The sequence below is a fragment of the Miscanthus floridulus genome, chromosome 19 (assembly GCF_019320115.1).
Source record: "Miscanthus floridulus cultivar M001 chromosome 19, ASM1932011v1, whole genome shotgun sequence".
NCBI lineage: Eukaryota > Viridiplantae > Streptophyta > Magnoliopsida > Poales > Poaceae > Miscanthus > Miscanthus floridulus.
In genome coordinates, this window is record NC_089598.1 from 52,671,229 (window position 1) to 52,690,915 (window position 19,687).

The following is a 19,687-nucleotide window of genomic DNA, read 5'->3' on the forward strand; positions in this document are numbered from 1 at the left end:
TTTCTCTGAAGTCATAGACAACTTCATGGAATATGTGAGGTCCAATGGCTATGGGGATGACAGATCTTCCTAGATCTCCTTTCTTGATGGACAAAGAATAATCCTCACATCTTCCTGTCGATTGTTCTATGTAGTATCCTATAGCGTTGCGAATATTGATAAGATTTGTAGTTTATAGATCTTCTGGTTGTCCTAGAATCTTACCTTTGTCGGTCGAAGGAACAGTAGCCACCAGCTAAGCTATTTGTGATTCTATCATTTTATTAAAGCTATATTGGTTTTTAATGGCTGAGGAGAAGCTATCCATTCTATTATTTATGTTTTCTAGCATTTTGTCATTGGAAGCTAGTTTTCTAGATAAGCCCTCCATTATTTTAGCTTGGCCAGAAATTAACTCTCTCAAGGGTGGTTGCCTTGATAGTTACCTTGGTAGTTGGGCCTTTGTTGCTGATTCCATCCTTGATTCTATTGAGGACGATAGTTGTTATTGTTGATGAAGTTCACATCCCCTTGGGTTTTAAGACAGTTGTTCCTTGAATGCCCGGTGTTGCCACATTCTTCACATGTCATACGGGAATCATGAATGTGCATGACTTCTTGCTCCTGATTGGCTCGATCTTCAAGCTTTTTCATCAGCAGGTCCATCTGGGCAGACAACATGTCTACCTCCTTGAGTTGATGTATACCTCCACCTCTCTTGCAAGTCTGAAGACGTTCTTCATTCTAGCCTTGGTTGGAGGCCATCTTCTCCACGAGAGCTGTTGCACCTAGGATTGCGAGTATTAGTAAAGCACCTCCAGCAGCAGCATCCATATTCTTACGGGTACTATTGGTCAACCCATGGTAGAAAATCTGCATGAGTAGCCAATTCTCTATCCTATGATGAGGACATTCTGATATGTAGTCTTGAAAGCATTCCCATGCCTTAGGGATAGATTCATCATGTTGCTGTTAGAAGCTCAAAATTCTCCCACATAGAGCATTGGTCCTGCCTATGGGAAAGAACTTTGCTAGGAAGGTAGTGGAGCAGTTATCCCATATAGTGTTTTTGTCTTTATTAGCATAGAACCATTGCTTCGCCTTCCCCAAAAGTGAGAATGGGAAGAGGCGAAGTAATATGGCATCTCTAGATACCCCTTTGATGGTGAAAATGCTGTAGATCTCTAGGAAGTGTTGGAGACGAGCACTCACATCTTCATGTGCCTTTCAACAAAACTGGCTAGCTTGCACTATGTTGATGAGAGCTGGCTTGAGTTTAAAACCATTATCTCTGACATTGATCGCTGGTCCAATACAAATGTTGGCCACAGTTGGAGCAAAGAACTCATGGAGGGTCTTGTCAGCCATGGCTTCAAAAACTAGTGTTAAGCTTCGCCTTGTCTGGTTGTCTTTCAATTCTAAAGCTAGAACTTTCTTAAGTTTAGCTCTACTCCTCCTGATTAATGCTTCTGTATCTTCAATGTAGTTTGTTTGAAGGTCAAAACTAGTCATACATTACCCTACATAAGATATAAAAATAGACAGAACAAGGGTAAGCCTGTTTGAGTAGAGGTCAATGGTGCCCTCGATCACATCAATAAGTATGAGTTTATCAATATTTTCATTTTTGCCTAGCTACCTTCCTCGTCAACGGCACCAGAAATACGTGTTGGTATTTATTACCTTGTCACTTGTTTATGTAGCCACCTAATGTTGTTGACATTTTTTAACATCACTTTTGCTAAGTTGTCATCCCTAGCTATGATGCCAAAAATGCTTGTTGGTAGTACCAAGTGCTGCTTCTAGAATGATACTAAGAAGTACTTTAGTATTCTATGTGACTAGAAAGAATATAAATATGTATATGAAGGGATCTGCAAGCGCGTAGATAATTTACCATTATAGCATTTAAACCGGGAGTATTCTAGGTATCGTTATTTATATTTTTACCACAGGGAAGGACTGACTGTTGGAATATATTGATAACTTATACATATGATGGAGAAGTAACCATAACCAAACTTCTACTCATAACAGGGGTGAGTCAAGAGATAAATAAGATAAGTAATGATAAACGATCACTTAGAGTACTCCTTTCTATGGCATTAGCATTGCTAAGTAGAAATTAGAGGAATAATCCCTAAGTCATTCTTAATTATAAGTCAAAGCATATGTTGATTAGTGCAATTACTCTTAGTAGTCATGGCTAAGATCAACTTCATATCTAGACATAAGGGATATTACTAAGGAAGACCAAGAACAGAGCATGTCTTCCTTCGTAACTAGATCCTACTTGTCCTATATTTGGGGAGTGGACTACGAACGACTCAACGGGAGTGTCACATCCGTGATCTACCACAAGGCCCAGAATATAGGGGGCACCTACAGGTAAACAACGTATAAGCACCATGCTTAAATAATGTCAACCACTCACCCCTTGTACTTTAGAGCAAGTGCTATACAAACTTATGCTTGAATATAATGATAATCTAGCTATACTAAGTATATATTCAAAGTAGATGATGAACTTGATAACTAGGAACAGGAATAATATTAAGAACAATGTAGAATCAACTGTAGCAAACATATGAATAATGAAAGATACAAAAGAGGATATAAGGGGGCTATACCAAGCCACACTCTTGACAAGATTAGGAATCCAAGCGAAGCTTGCCTCCCTCTATATCTAGCCTAGCTAGCTATGCCCTAGAATATGGTGGAGCTCTAAGGATAATTAGGGTTTTTGTCTTCTTGACTGAGTGATCAGGGTTCTTGATGCCAAGGGGTGGCAGGGGTTGGTATATATAGGCAGTAGCATCCATTCTAAGCCCTCAGATCAAACCAACCTAAAGGAATGGTGTAGATGCAATCCTTGCTGCTAGGAGCTCTTAGATTGCTGAGGACCAGGCTACTCCCAACCAACATGCTCGGGTTGGTACATGTGGGAGGATCCTATCTGATCCTAGCTTGCACAGCTGGTAAAAGTCAGTCCCTCTAGAATCAGATCATCGCCATAGTACCTAGGCTATGGGTTGCAAGGGGCTGCCTCCTTCTCCTGTAAATCAAAAACAAAAAATCCACCACATACAAACTGAGGTTCCAGTCTAGTAATAGGATCTCAGTTGTATAATTCATATACATCATGACAAGTTTCAAATCCTTATTCTTTTTTAACATGTGTGCTTGGAAAAATATTCATAATCGATATACCAATAAGGGATGTCATCAATATAAGCAACATAGGCATTTTCCAAAAGACCCAATTTTTTGGCTATGCTGGTGACCAAATAAGTACACCCAACATCTCCCTTAAGTTCAAAAATTTCTGTCCATTGCTTCATCATAAATTTGACCGGTGAAACCTTTCTTCTTTTAACGATAGCATAGAGCAGTTTAAGTTCATCATTCCTTACAGTGTGAAAATCATTTCTAGGAAATAAAGAAAATCATAGCCATTTATAAAGCACAGGGTAGGGTGATGAATTTCATTTGTACGAGGACAATAACAAGTAAGTTCTTTAGATATTTCTCTCCAAAATTTTGTCCTATCAAAATCTTCTATAGCGGTGTCTACATCCACTGCACACTGAGCATGGAATCCTAGAAGCTCACTAAAATTCTTCTAGGGAATAGAAAAGTCTTCCAAAAAGTCTAAAAGTGACTTCAGAATCGGTGGTTTGCAAGGTGCATAGAAATTCAGCAGTTAAAAGCTTCGACCCTGGCTCTTTAATTTCCTAAGCATTCTCCCACCCAATAGTTTTAAAGATGATTTCAAACTCAGTATTCATACCTGTTGACTGCAGGAGGGCTGGATCATAAGCGAGAGTGAGAATAAACCTCTGAGTCTTCAGCTTCTTATAGGTGTTCTTCTCCGTCTTGTCCCAAAGCTTGAGATGCTTCTCCTCTAGGACAATGTTCTTCTCAGCGGATGATGGCATGGATGGCGCTCCGATAGTGGGAGATGGAGTGTCGATCTGCATGTTAGCACTGGCTCATGAAGACATACTCTTGGTGGAGTGAGATGAAGACGAGCGGGTGAACGTGCCATTCAACTTGCGCATCATACTACAAAAACTGATAGTACAACACAACTCATGGATTGGGTTAGGAAAATGAAAAGTCAATGGTGAGTCGTCCAGGAGTCAATCATTCGAGGGTCAGTCGTTTGAGGTTGCCTAATGAATTTTTCTAATCAAGATTTTGGTAGAACTTTCCCCTTAATTCTATTGATTTTTCCTCTCAATTTTAACATCACTTCCACTCTTAAACCTTCTCACTTCTACTCTTAATTTCTCTCACCCTTACTCAAATTTAAGCAACACTTCCACTCTAAAACTTTCTCTTCTTTTCTAATTCAAAATTCACTTCTACTATGTGATTTTTCAAGCTACGAAATTGGGAACTGGAATTCTGAACTTGGGAGCTGGTTTTGCAATGGAGATTGATGAATGAAGCAGCCAGGAGGGATGGTATTTATAGGTGGGAGAGCAACAGGCCGGGCGGCCCCACGTTGTGGCCTAATGGCCACCCCTTCTTCCTGATGGTTCTTTACTTCATGGTTAAGCAAGGTGAGTGCTCCTTTTGGTGGAAATGCGGTCTAGACGGTGTAGAGTGGAGATGGAGGTGATGGTAGAGATAGAAGTGATGGGTGGTGGTTGAGTGGGTCCCATGTATCTATATTTTTACCATATACATACGTACATGTATATGTAATACAGAAATATTTTATAAAACTATGAAATACAAGAAGATGAATAAATGGTATTTTTAAATTTTTATGCCTCCGCGGTAAATATTTCTTACGGGTTTTTACGCTTCGTAAAAATTATTTGCATGGGGCTTGAATTTATATAATGCCATGATGAGAATTTTTATTTTATTTTTCTCATGCAGATGTTGAAACATAAATATTCAATGTAAAATATAAATATGGATAACTACCAATTTTACCTCCCAGCGAGGGTTCAGAATTTTAAGTCCGCCGAACCAGACTTCTCCAGTTGTATTTTATTCCTTGGGTGCATTAGTTGGTCTCAGCGATGGAGACCTTGATGGTTCTCCTGGCTTCTCTTGCCACTCCAAATTAGAGCATTGTTCTGGTCTTGGCTTGAAGGTGAATCGCTCTTCCTTGCCATTAATATGGAATTTAATTTCTTTGACTCCGACATCAATGTGTACATTTGTAGTGCTTAGGAAAGGTATCCTAAGGATGAGGGGTGTCTTCATATCTTCCTGCATATCAAGTACTACAAAAGCCACTAGAACAAAGAAATTTCTTATTTTTACTGGAATATTCTCAGCGATTCCTACAGGGTAGTGGACCGATTGGTCGGCTAGTTGTAGGCACATCGTTGCTGGCATGAGTGTTGAATAGTTGAGCTTGTCGAAAACCTTATTGGGCATGACACTGACACTTGCTCCAAGATCGCATAGCGCATTCTCAAAGTTTTGGTTTTTGATCGAACAGTCGATAGTGGGACATCCTGGATCCTTCTTCTTGACAGGTGATGTGTTCATGACGGCCGCACTACACTCCTCAGTTAGCTTAATTACCTCAGTGGTGGGTAGTGGTCTCTTGTTGTTCAGAATGTCTCTAAGGTACTTCGCATAGGTGGGTACCTATATGGCATCTAGCAGAGGAATATTGATATATAACTTTTGAATTACCTCTACAAACTTACCAAACTGCTCATCTATTTTGGCTTCTCAAATTCTATGTGGAAATGGTATGAAGGTGGTGTCATGAAAATCTTGCATCATTTCTTGTGCTTGTGGCTCAACTTCTTTAACTTCATCGTCCTTCTTCTCCTCTTATACTGCCGCCAGTGTCTTACATGTCCTTGTTGGATATGGCAGATCACGAGTAGACTTACCACCTCTTGTGGTTATGGCATTTTCCTTTTCAAGGTTAGTGGCAACAGGCAGGGCAACGGCCAACTGAGCTAATTGTGATTCTATCTTTTTATTATAGCTAAGTTGGTCTTTTATGGTAGAAGAAAAACTATCCATTTTAGTATTTATGTTTTCTAAAACTTCATCATTAAAAACAAGCTTCTTAGAAATATTTTCATTAATCCTAGCTTGTTCTAAGATCAAATCTCTCAAGGATGATTGCTTAGAAGAATTATAATAATTACCTAGGTACTTACCTTGGTAATTTGACCATTGTTGTTATTGATTCCATCCTTATTTCTATTGTTGTGGAGCAGAGTTGTTGATGACAATGTTTGCATCTTCTTGATATTTAGGGAAATCAACTCCCAAATATTCTCCGCATACGTTTTGAGAATTAAAAGCATCTTGAATGGCCTAACGATCCTTCTTGTGATTGGCTCATTGTTCAAGCCAATTCAACAAGATGTCCATCTTGGTTGACAGTGCATGCACCTCTTCTGGTACTTCTTCGCTCTTATTGCATGTTTGAATACTGCATTAAGACCAGCCTTGATTAGAGGCTATCTTTTCCATAAGTGTTTCAGCTTTTTCAAGGGTGAGTGACATAAATGATCCTCTAGCAGTAGCATCCAGTTGTTCATGAGCTTTCTAAGTTAATCCATGGTAAAAGTTTTGCATGAACAACCAATCTTCCATCCCATGATGAGGACAATCGGAAATGTATTCTTGAAAACATTCACATGCTTCTATAATGGTCTCTCCTTTCTACTGTTGGAAGTTGGAAATCTTTCCTCTTAGAGCATGGTCTTGCCTATAGGGAAAAACTTTGCTAGATAGGCCTTCGAACACTTTGCCCATGTGTTGATGTTATCTTTGTTGGTGTAGAACCACTGCTTCACCCTTTCCACTAGTGAGAATGGAAATAGGCTGAGTAGCATGATGTCTTGAGCAACGTCCTTGATGGTGATTGTGCTGCTTATCTCCTGGAAATTCTAAAGATAAGCACTAGCATCTTCATGTGCCTTTCCGCTGAACGGGGTAGCTTGCACCATGTTGATGAGGCTTGGCTTGAATTCAAACTCAAGGTTGTTGGTTTTGAGTGTTGGTCTAGTGCAAATGTTGTCAGTGCATGGAGCAGAGAACTCTTGCAGAGTCTTTTCAGCCATAGCCTCAGAAACTGGTGTTGAGCTTCCTCTTGATTGGTTTGATTGTGATTGATGGAACTTGTTGATGAATCAGAACCAATCCTACAATACCCTATATAAGATATGAACAAAGACAAATAAGGGTAAGCCTGCTAAAGTAGAGGTATAAAGTTATGATCTCGTCTATAAGTATTTATTTGATCAATTCTCTTAGCCATGTGCCCCTCCCCGGCAATGGTGCTATAAATGCTTGTTGACATTTCTTAGCATCACTTCTTTACTAAGTTGTCATCCCTAGCAATGATGCCAGAAATGCATTGTTGGTAATTATTGAAGACACTTGTAAATTTATATATATATTAAGTAATCCGCAAGTGCACAGATATTATACCACTGTAGCATTTCACCCAGGAGTATACCAGGTATCGTTATTTATATTTTATCCATAGGGAGGAGCTATGGGGTTGGCATAGAGATATTGTCAAATATGTAGATTATGACAAGATCCTTAACTCTCATGCTATAACAGGGGTAAGTCAAATGATAAATAAATGATAAGTGTAAGGCATTGATAGTAATCTAGAGATAGGAATAGATACTCATAAATGTAGTATGGCTAGGTAGGAGATTAGTTAAGAGCAAAAGATTCCTAAGTCATTCCTTATTTAATAAGTCTTTTGTACACCCAAGTATATACACTCTCATCTATAGCATAAATTAACTTTAGATCTATGCATAAGGAACATTACTAAGGAAGATCAAGAACAGAGCTTGACTCCCTTCACAACCAGGTTCTACTTGCTCTACAAACAAGGAGTGGACTACAAAGGACTCAATGGGAGTGTCACATCCACGATCTACCACATGACCTAGAGTGTAGAATGCATCCATAGGTAAACAATATTTAAGCAGCATGCTTACACAATGTTGACCACTTAACTCACTCAAGTATTGAGCTAAGCGCTTTTGCGAACATATGCATATATTCATAATCAATCGTAACTATAAAGAGCATATAACTAGAGCAAACTAGGAACATAATAAATAGCAACACAGTATTGAAGTAGCACAAATTCATAAACTAAGAGGGATACAAAGGATATACCGGCTTCCAGATGATGAATCCAAAATCCTGAGAAATAGCCCAAACTCTACTTGAACCTTGCTATCTAGCCTATACTAGAACTTTGAAGAATTGAAGGTCTATTCTCTTCTCTCTAGAAACCCTAATTTCTGATTTGATCTAGACTTATGGTAGATGCCTCAGGAGGGGGGCAAGGGCTGGTATATATAGGCCTTAGCGTCAATCCTAAGCCCCCGAATCAAACTGACTTGAATAAACGACGTAGATGCAATCCTTAAGGTGGAGGAGAACTAATGTATCGAGGCGAAGATTGATAGGTGGGGCTAGGGGTTGGCCGGACTATAGGTGGGGCCACTTTGATGTGGTGTCTTCCTGTATCTTCTGGAACCTTCTGGCATATTTTTGCTGTGGATAAGCGCGATTTAATTTGACGTTTTGATCCTCCTTGATGGTTTTCTAGATAAACCTTACTGAAAACATAGATTTACCAAAACTTTTGGAAACTGCTAGTTTAAACACCTAACTCTATGTTGGTTATATTGATGGTTTATGATGGATGGTGACTATCGTCAACACGAATGACATCACGTCAATGGCAAGGCTCCCATTGAGGGAGCACATGGGCTTACATCGCTAGAACGAAGCCCCAACTACCACACGGACCATCCCAGGGAGGGGGTGGCCCAACAACAAGTAGAGTGGGCACACCAAGAAGCCCTCACGATGGATCACAAGCTAAGAAAGTGGAAGCCTACACAGTAACACTACACGTGGCCCCCCATGTGCAGCAATGACAACTACACCAAGGCTCCCATGGGCCCATGTCGACGGGTGGAGAAGAAAAGGCAACATCGGCACCTAGTCTGCCCAGCTCTCGAAGCACGTTCAGTGCACCTAGCAACAACAACGGCTAGGTAGGTCCCTCCACCTAGGTGCTTGGTCCCCAAGAGGGGCTAGCTCGGTCGAGGGGAGCCCTGGCCCTTCCCCATCATGGAAGACCCCCGCCAAGTAGATCCCTCGGAGTGTCGACATCTGATCCGAACCAGGACGCCCTCGCCTCTGCCTCCCATCAAGCATCCAGGAGAATGGTAGGAAGCCACATAACTCTTCCTCTTTACATCCTGCATTTCATTTCCTAGGCTAATTATTAAGCTCGCTTCCTATTTGATGCTAATCCCCCTCCTTCCGGTAAGTGTGAAGTGTTGTCCATGCGTCGCTCACCAAGCCAACTCGGCCTCCTCCTCCTGGTCTATTTGCATCTCTCGGCTCCCTGACCTAGCACCCACGCATGTGCACCATCAAAAGGGGTCATGAACCTAGGCCACCCACAACACGACCAAGGATCTCAAGGGAAATGAGGTCCCAAATACCGACCAAAAGGGGGTGAGCACCGATGGCACCCGAGAAGCAGAAAAATAGGGGTGGCAAAGAAATAGGAAATAAATGAACTTAATATTTACAATTAGATTGTTTTGGGGACTTCACCCCATTGTTTAGCCATAGAGCACATGCTGGCTAATCCTTCTGCTTTCATAGGCACAGGCGGGGAGGCACAGCGCACGACCATCACCCTTCGCGGTCCGGTGAGGGACCACGTACAGTGGAGCAAACCTCAGGATGGCGTCGGTGGCTTCCTCTAGCTAGGGCATAAGGAGTGCCATGTCGGTGTCATTGGAGTTCCTAGGAAGCCCCTCCGCCATGTCACGAACGTCCACCAGGTTGGGAAAGCGAAAGTGTACCATAGCTAGCATGGAGGCTACCCCCTGCTAGACACCATCCTCCATGGCCTCATAGAAGCGCACCAGTATGACACAAAGATGCTCGTTCACCTCCCTAGCATTGTCATGCACACCCCATGGGAAGAGGGCACAGCAAGCTCCTAGGTCCGTGACACGAAGCTTCCTCGACTCCATGCCCCAAGAGTCAAGGAGGGCTTGTAGCCTACCCTCCTCCTCCTAGGACCCCTAAAGCTACTCTATTAAGTGTCAGACCTCCTCCCTCGCCTCTACAACAATAAAGATGAGAGGCATCAAGGCTGAATGCCATAAGCGTGGCTCATAGGCTAGGACCGGTGAAACACAAGAAGGGGAGGGAATGACCCGCACCTTCGAGCTCCCCCTTAGGAAGACCGCCTCCACCTATGCCATGTCACGAATGTTCTCTACCATTGCTTCCACCAGCTACTCCTCCTCAACCTTCCTCCAAGCATCCTCAGTGGCCCCAATGGTGTCCTCCTGTTCCTTCCATAGCGCCTCAACCATCACCACCAGAAGGGTGACTGAGGTGCCGTGGGAGAGTACCCCCAATGAAGGAGCACGTTGGCCCGCTCTAGCCACCAATGGAGAAGGCAGCAGTAGTCAAACTAGGCGCTAGGAAGGCTCAGTGCCGCTTGAAGAACCAACCTTGATGAATGTCCTCCCAACCAACCTTGAAGAGCCAGGCGCTATGAAGGCTCAGTCTCGATAGCTAGGCACCATCCATCACACTAGAGAAGAAGGCCCCAAGCAGGGCACAACACTCTCACCAGTGAAAGTTGTCCCTACCAACGAGGGTTCGTTCACCAGAAGATCAACTTTAGCCCTTCATCGCCATCACGCCAGGTGAGGCCACGAAGGTCTTGGGGGCACCTAACAAGATCCTAACATACAAATATGTTAAGCCTCGAGTCCAATGGTTCTTCAATGAAGAAGAGCCCCTGGTCGACCCCTACAGGATCATGTAGGGGCTCAGGGGCTATGTCCATTGGGCACGCTCATGTGCGCCCTTTGGTAAAGAGACCCAGCCAAGCCTGACTCAACTATAGCTTCCGCCAAGGGCTCAGGGGCTTCCTCGAGCCTTGGGCTCCTGATCTATGACACCTCCGGGCCTAGCCCTTGGCTCCTACTTGACTAATGATGCTAGCCAAGTACTAGGCACAAGAAAGCAAGCCCCAGGCTACCGATGTCTTGGGGCTCCCTAGCGTTGCTCCCAAGGCATGCACCTACCAACTGCTCCATCAACATGGTCATGTTTGGGGCATGACACAAGAAGACAAAGCTTCCTATGACCTCTGAGGGCTCGAAGGCTTTTGGACCCACACGTTAGCCCCTAGAGCCAGCCTCTTTCATCACCAAGAAGACTCTAGAAGGTCTCACCCAGGGGAGGCTGATCCAAGCCGACACCCTCTGACATGTAGAGTGTTAGAACAAAGTAGCCGAGCTATGCCTAGGCTTCTTCGGCTCCAAGGCTCCTCGATGGTCCATGGTGCACCACTGCAAGTCCCTCCTAGACTCTGGCACATGTAGACCATAGAGTAGAACCCTCAAACTGCCTTGTACCTAACATATCTCATTATATAAGGGATAAGGTCAGACCTAAAGGGATGGAGTTCGATCACCAGACACTCCATTCCATTCCATCTGCCTCCGCTTTGCACTGAGAGCTGGGTAACCCAGAGAGGGGCACCGAGAGCCTCTCCTCCACTGCATCCCACCGTCTCCTTCCTCTCTGATGAGGGGGAGACTCCACCAGCGGTGAGGCAACCTTAGGATTAGCACCGAGCTAACCCCCCTACCAAATCTTCTTCCTTTACACTCTGTTGTAACCCCCCAGATTTTGGGTGCTCTTGAGTATAAAGATCATCAGCTGCTAGATGTAGGGACCAAATTGGCCCAAACCAGGATAAACCATTGTGTCTTCTCTATGTGATTCTTATGTTCCTGAGTCCACCTGAGCCACCGAAGACCCTATACTCTAACACCGACTCAAACAACATGCTTGTCGTGGTTTCAACCCCATGACATATTGACGGTTTATAATGGTTGTTAACTACCATCAACAAAGGCACTTCCCAACTCGCGCCCTGAGGAAACAGTATCCTTCACCGATTTCCATGAGCACAGGTTTGGGATCCCAGCATCGGATTTCTTCTAGGGGTTTCTTCGGGAGCAAGGTGTCCAGCTGTAGCATATTCCTCCCAATGGTTTGCTATAGCTGGTAGGCTTTGTGGTTGTCTATGAGGCCTTCCTTGGGATAGAACCCAATAAGGACCTCTTTCAGAGGCTCTTCAAGGTCAAGAGCCGACAGGTGTAGGGCTCTAGCAGCGGAGCGCTTGCCCTCGTGGGTGGGATAAACATCCAAATGCATCCTAGGGTGTCCCACCTCTATCTATGTTTGTTGTTGAGGAGTTCAAACTCTAGCTAGCACAGTGATTGGTTCTACATCCTCGATAATGCCTCCATCACATTGCCCTATTTTTCTGTTGCCCCCTAGTGAGGTCAATTTCCTTGGGTTAGGGGTGCGATACGAAGTGATTGGCAAGGGTGGCAAAGATCTTGGAGGTCCTCAAGGGCCAAGTGTCAACTAGCCTAAATGGGGTTGTGGTCCTTCATACCATAGTCGAGCGGTGAGTTCATCCATGGAAGCGGTGATTATACCAGAGTTGGTGACCCCACCCGTGAAGTTGCTGAGGAGCTAGAAGATTATGCAGTGGTAGAACAGATGGCCAGGCCAGTTGGTGTGGGGATCATTATCACAACCATGTGTGCCATCATGGCATTCTTGATGAGCCATCATCCTGACCTAGTGAGTCACCCCTTCTCATGTCCTTCCTCCAATCTGGGGTCAACATCAGTTGCATGAGCGTTGACATAGCTCGTTCCTAGCAGCCTATTCTATCATTTTGCTCCCACTTCCATGTTCCCCATCCTAGGCGCATCGAGTGCACCGCCTAGGAGAGGGTGAACACCGATGAGCGGAAATGCTTTCAGCTAAAGAAGTCGCTTGAAAAGGCAAAACACCAAGGGCGAGGAGCTTCATCATTGGATGATGCTAATGAAGGCAAAGATTATGAGGACAACAACAACAAGGACATGGAGATCCTCATATGTGCCCTTGATGAATCCCGAAGGTCCAGTGATGGGGCTGGGCCGAGTAGTAGTGGTCATGTGGACGGGGTGCATGGAAGTGCCTAGCTTCATAGCCATTGTGGGAGCTAGGTTTGAAGCATCCTTGTGCCACCGGTGACGCTAGTCAAAGGCTTTCATCCTTGGTCCCGATTGGCCCATCCTCGACCAGATCGACAATGTCTGGTTGCATGAAGGTCATGGGTGAGGAGTCTTTTGTAGGTGATGGGCCTTGCTTGAAGCCAGTGTTAGCTGAGGAATTAGGTATTGTTGATGGCCACAATGTGGTGGAGGATAACGTCATCGCCATAGCTCAGGTCACCTCGTTGGCTTATGGCCCTGTGACATCAGGCGTGGCAACCCTAGTTGTGATCCCACCTCCAGGGAAAGGCATGACGAGACTCATCATCACCCCTCTATAAACCATTCCAACAAGTACATTGTCCCTGGCTCTTCTCTTGAACTGTGGTGCCCAGGTTGCTTGGTTTCTTCATCTTTAGTGACTCCTATTGCAAGGAGCCTCTGCCTAGGTTCATGATCGCAAAGCCAGTGGCCTTCATGAATCTACCCATACAGTTGGGTCTTTCATCGAGCTATAGCGGGGCTATGGTGACCATAGCCTAGAGCCTTCCTCTCGTAACTTTATGTTCACTAGTCGCAACCGAAGACTACTCCAACACCGGAGCAGCGGCAGGCGTGGTCAAGAGGGAGGTCCTAGATGTGGGTAGAATTAGAGCGACTGTTGCCCTGGAGGGGGGAGCGGACTCATCGTCCGTCATCGACCCACTACACGTAGGGGCAACAGTCGGTGGTGTTGATGGGACAGCCTTGGTTCTTCGTGGGGAAGAGGTCAGGCCTAGCGAAGGCTCTTTTCCCTGGTGTAGCACCCCTGGTGTTAAGCATCACAAAAAACTTGATCATGTCATCGTCAAGCATGTTAATCATCTATAGTAGCTCACCATGCTTTGCATTTACTAAAATCAATATTTAATCACTAGTATTGCAATGCATTTGTGTTGGTTTGTGCTTAAGCTCAAAAATCCTTTTAAGGTACTTTGTGGCCTCCTATTTTTTAATTTCACTAAAATACTTGAAATTATGCCCTAATAAACTTGTAGTGTAAAGAGTGTACTTTACACTAGTGTCAAGGGTAGAGTATGAATCCAAGTCCAACCCACTAAAAATTGAGCTTCAAAAATGAAATTAGGATTGAGTTTCAACACAGTCATTTTGACTAAGTCATGGAAATCAGCATTGGATTCATTTTTAGGGGAATTATTAAAATGAATTTCTTATATAAACATGTTACAAACTTTAGTATCATTTCATAGTAAGAAGTTTGTACTATGTAATGGTATTATTGGTTGTATTGTTTAATTGATAATTAAGCACTAATTAATTCACCAAACTTAGTTGGCTAACTGAGTTTCAAAACCCTAACTGATAGAATGAAAATCTAGAGTTTCAATTTTGACTTTCCCCAGTGCTTCACTTGGATCTCTCAAGCCAGTTTGAATTACACTCTGGTGCTTGAATCCAAGTTGGAGATCTCATGAAGGAGAGCAAATGTTAGTAAGGGAGTTCATCAACTTTCTTAATGAAATCACAAGAAAATGGAAGCTGAAGATGGATAGACAGGTTGCAATAGTGGCATAGAAGTAGCTGCTACAGAGCTACCTGCTTGCCACTAATGTGTCGCCCTTGCTCACCACCTTATGTGCGTGTGACGCACAGCTGCTTCCATGGATGTGTCACAAGCAGCTGCTGGCCGTCTCAATGTTTCACCCGCGCTCTTCAATCACCAAGTCGGTTGCCGAGCATGTCTTCTCCTTTTCCGCCACCACCGAGCACCTCTAGTTCACCAGTCAAATTGACCACCACAGCACCACCTTCTCATGATTCACCTTGTCCATCATTTCGCCTCATCCATGCACACCACCTGAGCCACCCAGTGCCATCGCTACCCGTCGGAGTCACCCAGACGCTGTCTTCTTCCTCGGCCTCAAGCAAACTAGTGCCGTGAGCGCCTCACCATGGCTAGGCCACTATGGTGCACCTCTGCCTCACTGAGCTTGCTTTTCCACTTCATCTCAACACCCTGTTGCTCACTAGCCCTTTGTTTTTCATAGTGGAGCCCTTGTCGAGCCAGAGCATTGCCGTGTCCATGAGTCGTGCCGCCATCTTTGTCCCCAACATTGATGACCTAGCTCCGCCTTGCCTCCATCTCAACTAGCCATCATTTTGTAGTCGCGGTGAGCTCCTGATGCTAACATCGTCATCCATTTTACCTATACCATGGCTTAGTGGTCGGAGTGCCGCTGCACCAGCATGCTCTACCTTGCCAAGCTACTGTGGTCACGGTCGTGTGCGATAGATCCCACGGGTGTGTGCATAGGAGGGAGTTGAGTATGCTAGAGGTCTTCATGCTGTCAGCGAGCTTAACGTTGGGCATAGCCGTGTTGTCGGAGCTTCATCGTGCCACCATTATCATCGGTGTGCATGTTGTCGTGCTTTAGCTTGTCTTCTATCAATGTCTATGAGTTTGTGAGGTCGAGGAGGACATGTAGGAGTAATCCACATCTTAGAAGTTGCCATCGTCGATCATCACCGCCACGTCAAAGAATCATTGAGTCACTAGGGTTGCTGTCATGGCCACCATTGTGCACCATCTGATCAACCGGTAGTACTAGGAGGTGCGCGAGGTCGAGGAGAGTCTAATGGGGTAGGTCTCGAGCCAACAAGGTCATCGTCAGTAGGATAATCGCCGGTCAATGGCGCTAACATCGTGGTCAGCGTGGGCGTGCACCTGTGCCCCGTTATCAGTGAGAGAGGGTGAGGGAGAGTGAAGTGAGGAATGATCTTGTTTTTTAGAAAATACTAATTAAATGCTAAAATTTAATTAATTCATAACTAATTAATTAAGGCCGGTAAAATTGTGAAAAGTTTTGTGTAAGCTTACCTTTGTATGCTCTACCTAGGAAACTTATGAAATGTACATTTTCTGTACTTTTGGTATGCTTAAAAATTACCTCTTTTAATTAATAAATGCACCTTCCATGATTTTTATAGATTAAAATAATAATCTGTTAATCATAAAACTTTTTGGGTAAATGTTATGTGCAATAACCTACCTCCACAAAAAGTTTGGTAATGTTTTGATAATATTTAATTATCCATTTAATTACATGCTTTATTTATTAATTAATAAATGCTAAATGATTAGGGTTAATCATCTTATGATTAAAGTGTGATTTTGGAGTTGATTGTGGACCTTGGATGTTGTTCCTTGGCAACTACATTTCATGATTGAGTACTCATAATCGACTTGTTAATAATATCAACAATAATTGTTTTGCGAGTGATTAACTTAATTGCTTAGTGAATGAAAGTTGTACTCAAGTAATTAACCTTGTTTAAGTCATATTAATCATATTTCATCATCCACGTGTTATGGTATGCATCATCATCCTAAAGCATGCATCTTTAATTACGTATAGTGAACGAAAGTGGTGACCCGATAGTTGATAAAGCTTCTGAGGTGGGCTTTCACTCAGAAGGAGGTGGGTTGGAGAGTGGGGGTTTTCCTGACTTAATGGACAACCTTGACATCGCAGACAAGCCCTAGAGCACAACACCATTTCCTTGTGTTTTATAAAAGTTACTCACATAAGTCTTATGCTTGTTGCATTAAGTAAACTAGGAGTTGGGTGAATACCATCTGATGCATGACTACCTTGTTATTCTAAATACCATTCCTTGTTACACTTTGTAGTATAAAAGGTTAGCTATTCTTAGACTTGCTTAGTGATAAGAGTCGGGTGATGATTTCATCATTCACAATGGTTCTATACTCAGTAATTGTCCTAAGTTACTAATGAATATACTTTAAATTGAGACCAAACAGGACATGGGTTATGTCTCTGGTGGTTGAGTCAACAGGGCTGCCTAGTCATGCTTGTCTCGTCTGTGTTGATTAAGGACCGATCATTGTAGGGCCGCTTGTGATCATGACTTGTAGTACTAGCCACATGCTCCGGTAAGCCCATTATCTCTGCTATTATGTTATGTGAAAAGACAAATGCACACAAGGCATGCGAGATGGTGAGAGTAGCTTGTACCCATCCTATGAATCCACCAGGAATTGCGTAGGGAAGTGGAGTACTGTGCTCTTAGGTAGCGTAGACTGGTTCACATTTTGGAGGATCAGAGTAAGGGTTGATATATGTAGGTTCAGGACCGGACCTAGGCCTGCATATGTCGTGTGGTAAGGAAACCCTAGCTAAGCTAAATCAATTCAAATCGCCACTTCTTGTCAGAGAAGAAGACTCGATCAACTGTACCGCATCATAGTTAAATTATGAAACAATAGTACTTATGATCTTGTGATGAATTGTATAAGGAAGTGAATTAATTAGAATATGTAACACCTTTGGTGTTTTGACCTAGCACTAAAACTTGACATGTCATCATATGCTTTGCAAAGCATTCATAAAGTAGAAAATTTTGAATGCATTTACTAAATAAGTTTTATTTCATAAGTTGTTATTTTATGTGATGTGATTCAAAACTCTAAATAAAGATCATGACCACAAGGGTCAAATTTCATGTGATCATGTGAGACCATGTGTCAATTGACTCAAATAACCCTAATGGGCCATGTTACTGGTCAAAAATCATATTTAAGTAAAAAGGTAAACAAATCAAATTTGAATTCAAATTCAAACCATGAAAGTCCTTTTTGCCCCTTTTGTCTAATTCAAAATCCATTTGGAATTTGGGGTTGTGACAAAAAGCAAAGTTGAAGCTTATTTTATAAGGATCAACTTTGGTATTCAAAGTTTTTAAAGTTTACATATAAAATTTGGAGTAATTTTGAAATGATTCAAATGCTCTAATGCACCCCAAATTCAAATTTCAAAATGGAGGCAGAATTTGAAAATGTTCATTATAGCAAAGTTGTAGAGTTTGAAAAGTTGAGCAACTTTCATTTTTGGAGATTTTCAACTTCTTTAGAAAATTTGGGAGTAATTTGTAAAATGAACTCTGTGGCAATTCTGTAATTTTGGGTGAACAGTACACGACCACCACCCCACCGCCGGCGTCCTTTCTCCGGCCTTCCAGGCATGCCCGTGGCCGCCCTTGGCTTCGCGCTAGCATGGGGTGCACACTGTGTGTCGTTCCCGCGCGCTCCTGGCCGCGCTATAAAGCCCTGACGCCGTCGTCCGCTTTTCTTTCTCTTCTCTGTTTCCCAATGCCGCCGCCTCAACTCCGGCGAGCTCCTCTCGCTTCCTCAGCCTAAACCAGCCTCGGCAAAGCAGTGTTCCAACTCCGTCTCCTCCTTGTGAACCCATCCCACCAACTGTGGTCGTCTGAGTCCACCGAGAACCGCCGCTAGCAACTCTTCTTCCTCGCGGCCGGCGACCTCGACCGAAACTCTGTTTCACCACGGCCAGCATCATCCGGTGAGCTGTTGCCCTTGCTTGTTGTCTCTATAGCTTTGTCTCGATGCTGTAGTGCTTAATCCACTCTTGCTTGGTCATTTTGCCCACTGCAGTCGCCGGAATGCCGTCGTCGACGAGGTCCGCTCCGTCATGATCACTGTCACCGTCGAAACACATCACCATAGCTTCTCTGGTCTCGCTTGTTGCTTCAACACATTCGGGGGGTGAGCCACTGATGCTTCCTAGACTCTTTGTTTCACTATTACTGGCCTTGTTTCACCGGCGTAGCGCTGCCGTGCCACCGCATCCGCCATGGCCGGTGTCAGCCTTGTTCCGTGTCGTAATCAACCTCCGAAATGCCATAGATCGATGCGCCTAGTTCTTGTGAACGTTTTGGTACTTTGGACGTCGCTGTTGGGCTCACTATTCTCTCTCTCTCACTGACATGCGGGGGCCAGCTATCAGTGAGAGAGAGAGAGAATAGTGAGATTTTGTTATTTCTGAATTTTGAATAGTGTAGTAACTTTGGAAATTTATAAGAAAATAATTATAGCTCCAAAAATTCTGAAAATTTGTGTGTAGCTTCTGTACATGTTCTAGTATGGTTTAAAAATATGAAACTTGAAATTTGAATAAATTTTTAATGTTCAAAAATTCAGTTAATTAATTGATAAATGTGATTTCCATGATTTTTGTAGGCCACTGTATAACTTCAAAAATTATGAAATTTGTTTTGGTACACTAATTTGTCATGCAGAAGCTTACATAAAATTTTGAGGTCATTTGGAATAAGTTCATTTTTGGGCTTATTTCCAAATTAATTCAAAAATGGATGAAAGCAAACCCTAAGTGATAGTTTAGGGTTTGATCTTGTTTTGGTCATATTTTGTGACCAGTAGGGTTTCAAAATCAATTTGGTAAAGTCACTTATGTGGTCCTTGATGGTAGGATTTCAAGTTGGTTTTGTTGGCTTGCAACTGTACCGTGAAGGAAAGTTGTATTCAAGGTGTTATTATATTTCATGCACCATGAAAGCATCATGTTTACATTATCATCATGTTGAAGCATATGTTATTATTTCATGTAGAATCCGAGAGTGAAACGATTCTAGTTGAGCAAGTTGTGGAAGAATCCCCGGTTGTCATGGGATTCGATAATTGTGGTACTGATCCGGAACCCGAGATCGTCAACGAAGGCAAGCCCCGGTTTATGCATTAAACCATTACCTTGTTTACTTTGAAAAGTTTATCACCTAAGTTA

The 19,687-nt window shown here is 43.3% G+C and overlaps 2 non-coding genes across 2 annotated transcripts; both read left to right on the top strand.

Annotated features, from left to right (window-relative positions):
* The first annotated feature begins 874 nt into the window (after nucleotides 1-874).
* LOC136530036 (small nucleolar RNA R71) lies at nucleotides 875-983 on the top strand. The gene has a single exon (XR_010777545.1). It is a non-coding gene; the product is annotated as a small nucleolar RNA R71 (small nucleolar RNA).
* A 5,585-nt stretch (nucleotides 984-6,568) lies between these two features.
* LOC136530177 (small nucleolar RNA R71) lies at nucleotides 6,569-6,675 on the top strand. Its single transcript, XR_010777668.1, has one exon. It is a non-coding gene; the product is annotated as a small nucleolar RNA R71 (small nucleolar RNA).
* Nucleotides 6,676-19,687: the final 13,012 nt, after the last annotated feature.